The sequence below is a fragment of the Lactuca serriola genome, chromosome 3, assembly GCF_051521515.1.
Source record: "Lactuca serriola cultivar US96UC23 chromosome 3, Lser_US96UC23_V15, whole genome shotgun sequence".
Lineage (NCBI taxonomy): Eukaryota > Viridiplantae > Streptophyta > Magnoliopsida > Asterales > Asteraceae > Lactuca > Lactuca serriola.
This window is the reverse complement of record NC_136410.1, coordinates 14,697,589-14,706,494: the sequence shown is the minus strand read 5'-3', so window position 1 is coordinate 14,706,494 and position 8,906 is coordinate 14,697,589. Positions and strand designations below refer to the sequence as shown.

At 41.4% G+C, this 8,906-nt stretch overlaps 1 non-coding gene across 1 annotated transcript; it reads left to right on the top strand.

Annotated features, from left to right (window-relative positions):
* The first annotated feature begins 3,773 nt into the window (after positions 1-3,773).
* LOC145096610 (small nucleolar RNA R71) lies at positions 3,774-3,880 on the top strand. The gene has a single exon (XR_013703986.1). It is a non-coding gene; the product is annotated as a small nucleolar RNA R71 (small nucleolar RNA).
* The last annotated feature ends 5,026 nt before the right edge of the window (positions 3,881-8,906 follow it).

Genomic DNA, 8,906 nt, shown 5'->3' with positions numbered 1-8,906 from the left:
CAAAGATCTTCTTTGCGGTATAGTGTGCTCCATGATGTCCTCCTGTGGGCCCGCTATGGCAGTGTTCTAGTATTCTTCGACTTTCCTTCCCGAACACACATCTTCTTATAATTCCATCCACACAGCTTCAAAAGAGGTATGGGTCGTCCCAAAAGTAATATTTGATCTCCACAAAGAATTTCTTCTTTTGCTGACTACTATAATCCTTCGGAACGTAATTTGTAGCTAAATAGTTAGCTATGTCTGCGAACCATGGCTCCTCTCCCACGGACACCATAATGTATTCATCCGGAAAGTCGTCTCCATCCTTATCTTCTTGCATTTTCGGGTTCTCGAGCCTAGATAAATGATCGGCCGCTACGTTCTCCATTCCTTTCTTGTCTCGTATCTCTATATCGAATTCTTGAAGAAGTAGCACCCATCGTATTAGTCTTGGCTTGGCATCCTGTTTGGAAAACAAATACTTGATAGCCGAGTGGTCAGTAAAAACAGTGGTTTTAGATAAAACTAAGTAAGGGCGAAACTTGTCAAAAGCGTAAACCACGGCTAACAGTTCTTTTTCAGTAGTAGTATAATTCTCTTGGGCAGGATTTAAGGTCTTGCTTGCATAATAGATGGGTTGAAAGTGCTTATCAACCCTTTGTCCAAGGACCGCTCCTAGTGCATAGTCACTAGCATCACACATGATCTCGAAGGGTAAGTTCCAATTTGGTGCTATAATGATCGGGGCATTAGTTAATTTTTCCTTTAGAAAGTCAAATGCCTCTAAACACTCTTTAGTAAAATTAAAGGGTGCATCTTTTAGTAATAATTGTGTTAGAGGTTTCGTGATTTTGGAAAAATCTTTTATAAAACGCCGGTAAAAACCTGCGTGTCCCAAAAAACTTCTAATGCCCTTCACATTAGTTGGTGGGGGTAATTTGGCAATGGTGTCTATCTTTGCCCGATCCACCTCAATTCCCTTTTTAGAGACTTTATGTCCCAAAACTATACCCTCCTTGACCATGAAGTGACACTTTTCCCAATTTAGGACCAAGTCGGTTTTCTCACATCTAGCAAGCATTGAGTCAAGATTTGTGAGGCAGTCATTGAAAGAGGATCCGAATACAGAAAAGTCATCCATAAAGACCTCCATGAACTTTTCCACCATATCATGAAATATGGCGGTCATGCACCTTTGAAATGTCGCAGGTGCATTGCATAGTCCAAATGGCATGCGTCTATAGGCGAAAGTCCCACTGGGGCATGTAAAGGTGGTCTTTTCTTGGTCCATTGGGTCTATGGGTATTTGAAAATACCCTGAAAACCCATCTAAAAAGCAATAGTAGCTATGGCCCGATAGTCTCTCTAACATTTGATCTATGAAAGGTAGGGGAAAATGGTCTTTGCGAGTGGCATCGTTTAGCTTTCGATAATCGATGCATACTCGCCAACCGGTTACCGTTCGCGTTGGAATTAACTCGTTCTTTTCGTTGGTAATGACCGTCATTCCTCTTTTCTTGGGCACCACTTGGACCGGACTCACCCATGGACTATCGGAGATGGAGTAGATGATTCCTGCATCCAAAAGCTTGACCACCTCCTTCTTGACGACTTCTTGCATGTTCGGGTTTAATCGTCTTTGATGTTGCACCACCGGCCTTGCTCCTTCTTCTAAATTGATTTTGTGAGAGCAGTAGGATGGACTTATTCCCTTGATGTCGGAGATGCTCCATGCGATGGCTCGTTTCCTTTTCTTCAACATGCGTACAAGCTCCTCCTTTTCCGTCTTGGATAGGTCCAAGGCTATGATCACAGGCTTCTGATTTCCTTCTTCCAGAAAGGCATACTCCAGATGGTCAGGTAGTGTTTTGAGCTCCAATTTGTTGTGCATAGTGACGGACTCGCCGAGTGCAGGTTTGATACTCGGCGAGTTGGTGGCTGCATTCACGAATTCTGGCTTTTCTTCAGATGTACTCGGCGAGTAGATCGGGTCTACTCGGCGAGTAGGGCTTTCAACTTGCTTCTTTATTTCTTCATACTCCGCTTCTTCCAACAGTCTTTCAATTTCTAGTAAGTCCTTTTCTGGATCAAATACTTCATCCAAAGCTGCAAACTTGATGGAATCTTTAGGTATGTCTTCTTCCAATATTTCGTCAAGCATGTCGATTGAGAAAGCCGTGTCGTCACTACTCCTTGAGTACTTCATGGCTTGGTCTACCCCGAATGTCACTGAATCGTCCCCAACTTGCAATGTGAGCTTAGAATCTCTCATGTCTACGATAGCGCTAGCGGTGTTGAGGAAAGGCCTTCCAAGGATGATTGACACTTGCGGATCCGCCTCCATGTCGAGAATGATGAAATCAGCCGGGAAGACAAATTTGTCTACTTTTACTAGCAAATCTTCACAAATGCCCCTTGGGAAAGTAACAGTCTTGTTTGCCAAATGAATTGCCATTCGAATTGGCCTTGGCTCCGGGAGGTCCAGCTTCTTAAAGAACGAGTATGGCATAAGGTTCACACTTGCTCCAGAATCAGCTAAGGCATGAATTGCAGCCAAGTTACCAAATTGGCTAGGTAAAGTTAAGCTCCCTGGATCACCCTTCTTCTTTGGTAATTTGTTTAACATTGCGGCGGAGCAATTCTCATTAAGCACTACCTTCTGCACTTCCTCCATCTTTCTTCTGTTAGTGAGGAGTTCCTTAAGGAACTTTGCATACTTGGGCATTTGCATGACGGCTTCAATGAAAGGAATGTTGATTTGAAGAGTTTTAATATGATCTAGAAACTTCTGATATTCCTCTTCCTGCTTCTCTTTCTTGGCTCGGGCTGGGTATGGCATTGGAGGCTGGTATGGTTTCAGGGGCGGCTGTTCATTCGTTTTAGCAGGGGTACTCGCCGAGTCCATCGGTCCTACTCGGCGAGTAGGACTCTCAGATTGTGAGTGTTGGTTTTCGACTTGTTTTTCCGTTCCTTCCTTCTGTGAGTCCTTGGTTGCTTCAGTTCGAATGGGGGCCATGGGAGTAATGATCTTCCCACTTCTTGTAGTAACAATATTTACTTGTGCGCCTCGTGGGTTGTTCTCGGTTTTGCTAGGAAGCTCACCCGGTGACCTTTGGTTTAGTTGTTGAGAAAGTTGCCCAAGCTGCGTTTCTATGTTGTGGATGGATGCTTGCTGGTTCCTGAGCATTGTTCTTGTTTCTTGGATAGCAACATCATGGTCACTATGTCTTTTCTCTGAAGCGGCCACAAATTTAGTTAGCATATCTTCCAAGCTTGGCTTCCTCTCTTGCACCGGCTCCTCCTTTTGGTAAAAGCCTCTTCCTTTTTGTCTGTACTTCTCCTCCTTGGCCTTCTTATACTCTTCGTAAGGCAGCCACTCCTTCTTTTGTTTGCGCCAGTCCTCATCATACCGGTCACCACTCGAATAACATACTTGTGCCTTTTTGTTGCCGTTCTCATCCAAATCGCAATCTCTAGTGAGGTGAGGTCCATTGCAGTTTTCACAACCCACCCGTATGGCATGGATAGTTTGATCCATTTTGTCCATTCTCCTATCCATGGTTTTTAACATGGCCATGACCGCGGATAAATCTTCAGTAGCAGCGTACGCGGCTCCCTTCGTGACATCATTCCTAGGGTTGTGGTATTCTCTAGAGTGTTTAGAGAATTCTTCAATCAATTCTTTAATCACCGGGGGTGGCTTCTTTGTAAGTGGGCCTTGTGAGTCTAGCAACTGCCGGGTTGTGACATTGACTCCATCATAAAAGATGGAAACTTCTTGCTGGCTGTTTAGATCATGGTGTGGGCAATTTCGTAGCAGACTTTTGTACCTCTCCCATGCTTCATATAAAGACTCTCCAGCTTGCTGTTCAAAGTTTGCAATGGCCTTCTTGAGTTTGGCTATTTTGGATGGTGGGCAAAAGTGATCTATAAATTCTTCCTTCATTCTGGCCCAAGTAGTGACTGACCCGGGGGGAAGTGATTTGAGCCAGTCTTTAGCAGCTCCCTTGAAGGTTACCGGAAGCATCCGAAGTAGTTGAGTTTCGCGGGTTACATTTGGAATGTTGAAGTAATCAGCAACATCATTTACTTCATCCAAATGTTTGTAGGCATCTTCATGATCTTTCCCATAGAAAGGTATTTCCTTGAGTGCAGCTAGGATATGACCTTTTAGCTCGAAGGTAGCATTTGCGGGAATTGCGGGTTGCACAAGTCCCGGGCCATGGTCGTCGCGCATCCTCTTATTCCATTCTCCCATGGGAATTTCATCAATGTTAGCCATAGTGAATGCTAATTCTTCCTCCGATTCGGTTTCTTGTTCGTACGTTGCCTCCTCTTCTTCCTCGGTCTCGTATCCAATATCTTCTTGAATTGGCTCCTCAATTGTCAAGGAAGCGCTAGAAGCTCCTGATTTACTGCTCTTCTTTTTCCCAAAAACAGTCTTCAAGTTGGACAATGGTGATTTCTTTGGTGTGCTTGAACTCTCCACGTCCTTCCCTTTGTTTCTTTTTGAATGCGGATTCGGGGTCTTCAAACGGGGGTACCAGTGGTGTGTTTGCTCCTCTGGTCACGAGAGTCCTGAAATTGATCAAATAAAAAACACGTAAAAAGAACAAAAAGATTGTAAAAAAAATTGCTGACTAAACTGCTACTCGCCGAGTAGGTGCGAGTGCACTCGGCGAGTATCAGTAATATTTCAAAAAAAAGTTTTAAGTTTTAACCTAACTAAAACAGATACTAAAGCCTAATTACTAGTTACTAAATTGCAATAAATGAACTTTATGCAAGTAAACTCACACAAAGGATCGAAAAAATTAGGAATTAGCTTAATTATTTAGAACCGTTCCCCGACAACGGCGCCAAAAACTTGATGTGTGTTTATTCAACTAGTTTTATCCCTACTTTTTATTAATAATTTGAGCACACAAAGGCAGTGAACCTGTCTTTAAGTGGTATAGATTGATAAGTGAGGTATCGAACTCAGGGAACGGGCAATTAAACTAATAGCTAATTTTAACTAAAACAAATAATAAAAGTAAAGGGGTTTTCTCTAGTTTTGCAAGACTAGAAACTTGGACAAACTAAATTAACTAATTAACTAAAGCAACAACTATTCACCAAATTTGATAAAGATGTTTCTATTTAGGTTCAAACAATTCACTCCTATGGTTATTTAAGTTAAGGTAGATTAATTGCCATTGGTTACCAATTATAATAGTTAGGTTCATATTCATTACTCCTAACCCTTAGACAATTAACTAATTTAAGCGTTGATCAAGTGTTTAAACTAATTAATTCCCTAGATTAATTATTTGGATTAAATAAGATTTGTAATGGTTAATTAAGTTATTAATTCAATTAACCTCTTGTTGATGGTTTCTCAAACAAGCTCACATATTAATCTTCCTATTTTCTTATTAATCTCAGTTTCATAATCATTACTTCTAAGCATATGTTTTAGCATTCACATAGACATATGAGGTTAACAATTAAGTGATGTTCATGCAACCTAATTGCCTTCCAATTAACAGAAAATAGTAGTGACTAATACATAAGGTTCTTTAACAAACTTGATTTAATAAATCACCAATAGACAATTAAGCAAGAATTAATAATCAAACCATAGGAGTTCTTTGATATTCCCCAAACAGAAACAAAAACGAATTTAGCTCATAGTTGCAGTAGAAACAAACACAAAAACAAAGTTTATTAATGCAAACATGTTTAATTCCTAAGTCTAAGTGGTAGAATTAACCTAATTGCTTGAATTCTTCCAATTCTTGAAGCTTAGGGTTCCTTAGCGCCTTCTCAACCTTTTAGTCGCAGCTGATCCTTCAAAAATCGCCAGGAATGCCTTCCCATGGGATAGGGATTCGTCTTTTATAGATATCCCAAAACAGAGGGTACTCGGCGAGTAGCAGAATCAACTCGCCGAGTAGGTCCATACTTATCCGTCTTGAATTCGCAGTCGTATTTATCTTCTGGCATAACGTCATGCACTCGCCGAGTAGAGTCGATATACTCGCCGAGTAGGTCCTTCTTTCACTCTTTAATCTTCACTTGCTTTCCTTTTCTCCTTTTTGCCTCCAAGCATATCTTTTGGACTGAAAACACAATTCACAACATTTTAAGTACCTTTTGTCCACATTATTCTCATAATCAATCAAAAATAACTAAGAATATATGTTAAATAATTAACAAATTATGCACATATCAGGCACAAAGTGCAAACTTTTTACTGATCATAAGAGTATCCAATATCTCTTTAATTAGAAAGAATTGAATATGAGGCAACGACGCTGGCTAGAGTTACTCAAGGACTACGACTGTGAGATACTTTACCACCCCGGTAAAGCTAATGTTGTTGCTGATGCTCTTAGTCGGAAAGTCAATCTTGAAAGGAGAAGGCCAAGAGCATTGAGAATCGAAGTTGTCTCGACCATTGTGGAAAGTATAAAGAAAGCTCAAAAGGAAGCTTCTGAGAAAAATGACCGAAAGGAGGAACGTTTGGGTAAAACATTGGTGTTTGGTACAAACGGTCATGGACTGAAGGTATTCCAAGATCGTATTTGGGTACCTAATTCAGGAGGAATTAGGGATCTTCTGATGGAAGAAGCTCACAAAACCATGCACTCGATTCATCCTGGTAGCACTAAAATGTATAGGGACCTGAAACCCTACTACTGGTGGCCGACGATGAAGCTTGATGTTGCAAAGTATGTGGCTGAGTGTATGACTTGTGCGAGAGTCAAGACACAACATCAGAAATGGTACGGGAGTTTAGAACCATTGCTTGTGCCTATGGGTAAGTGGGAAGACATTGCTATGGATTTTGTCACTAAACTGCCCAGAACAAAGAATGGTCACGACATGATTTGGGTGGTCGTTGATCGATTCACTAAGAGTGCGCATTTCATAGCAGCCAAGGAGAAATGGTCTATGGAGAAGCTTGCGAATTTTTACATGAAGGAAATTGTGAGGCTTCACGGTGTTCCGTTAACTATTGTGTCGGATCGTGATAGCCGTTTCACCTCGAGGTTTTGGAAAAGTCTACAGGAGGAATTGGGTACCAAGTTGTGTTTAAGTACAGCTTACCATCCGCAGACTGATGGTCAGAGTGAAAGAACAATACAAACACTTGAAGATATGCTGAGAGCATGTACCCTGGAATTCCTAGGTAACTGGGATGAACATTTACCTTTGGTAGAATTTTCCTACAATAATAGTTTCCACTCGAGCATTGAGATGGCACCTTATCAAGCTTTGTATGGACAGAAGTGTCATACGCCGTCTTGTTGGCTTGAGGCTGGAGAAAAGCAGTTTATGGGTCCCGAAATGGTCCATCAAACTGCTGAAAAGTTGAAAATAATTAGGGAAAGAATGTTAGTAGCTCAGGATCATCAAAAGAGCTATGCTGACAAGAAGCAAAGACCGATGACTTTTGAGATTGGAGATTCGGTTTTGCTTAAAGTCTCGCCGTGGAAGGGACTTATAAGATTTGGTAAAAGGGGAAAGTTGAGTCCAAGGTTTATTGGACCGTTTAAAGTTCTTCAGAGGGTTGGGAACCAAGCTTACAAGCTAGAATTACCCGAAGAACTGAATGGAATTCACAACACTTTTCATGTGTGTTATTTGAGGAAGTTCACGGGAGAAGTTCCCGACATAATTCCAATTTCTGAATTGACAATTGATGAGAACAAAAGGTTGATTGAAGAACCAAAGGCAATTGTTGATCGAAAGACTAAGAAGTTGCGACGCAAAATGGTTGGGTTAGTGCTTGTCCGATGGAAACACACGAATGGGCCAAATCTCACCTGGGAGACGGAGAGTGACATGTTGATTCGCTATCCGCATTTGTTTGTTGATGTGTGATTCCGGGGACGGAATCATTCTAAGGTGGAGAGAATTGTAACACCTGTGTTTCCGGGCTTGCCATTTTTAGCAATGTAATAGTCTAGGTTAACCTTTGTAACCCGTTTTGAAATAATAAGATTGTATTATTTGAGTATTATGTGTTTTGTGCTTAATTGCTTACTTATGTGGTTGGATAAATTAAGAATAAAAATAAGCGTCAAAATTTAAGTGTAAAATAAACTTGATATCTTTGGTTAATGTTGTATTAGTTGAAACGAGGTTTCCAAATATATATAGAACGCCCAAATTTGACTTCATATGAAGAAGTTATGATTTATCGAAGTTTCGGCTTAGCGGTGTGCAGCCCGAAATACTCGATTTGAGATCGAGCGGTTTTTAGCCGAAGTAATCTAAACAAGGATCGAAGGTCTCGTTGTTAGTATCGAAGCGGTGAAAAGTTAGGCGAGAACGGACGTCAAACGAAGAAGTTATGAATTTATAACGAAGTTTTTCTGTCCCGGCCTATTAAAAATAAATAATAAAAATAAATTTAAAATTAGCCGACGGAGTCTAAACGAAAGTTGTAGAGCGTAGTCTCACCTTCGCGTGGATATAAAGAACGTCGAAAGCGGAGTTCGTATGAAGAAGTTATGAATTTCCTAAGTTTATTAAATAATTTGTATTTAAATTTAATCTTTAATTCGGATGATTATCCGAAGGAGTCACCGATCTGATCCGAAGTACGCCCCGCGTACACCGAGGGATGTCGACACTCGCACTCGAGCACTTCGGATACGTAAGAAATGACGTTTCGGAGCAGTACGCCTCGCGTACTGCAGTACACCCCGCGTACTCCGAGGCTCCAGCCTCCTATAAATAGGATGCGAGGGCAGCCGAGTTCTTTTGCTCTTTTCTCTCTTCTCTCTCCCGTTTTGCATCGATTTGCGTGCCATAAATACCCCGAAGCCCCGGTATTATTCTCGAGCCCCGAGGCAAGTCCCGAGATCCCGAAGATCCCGAGAAGTGCGCTTCCCGAGCCGAAGCTCTGCCCGCGAGAAGTTCGATTTTTG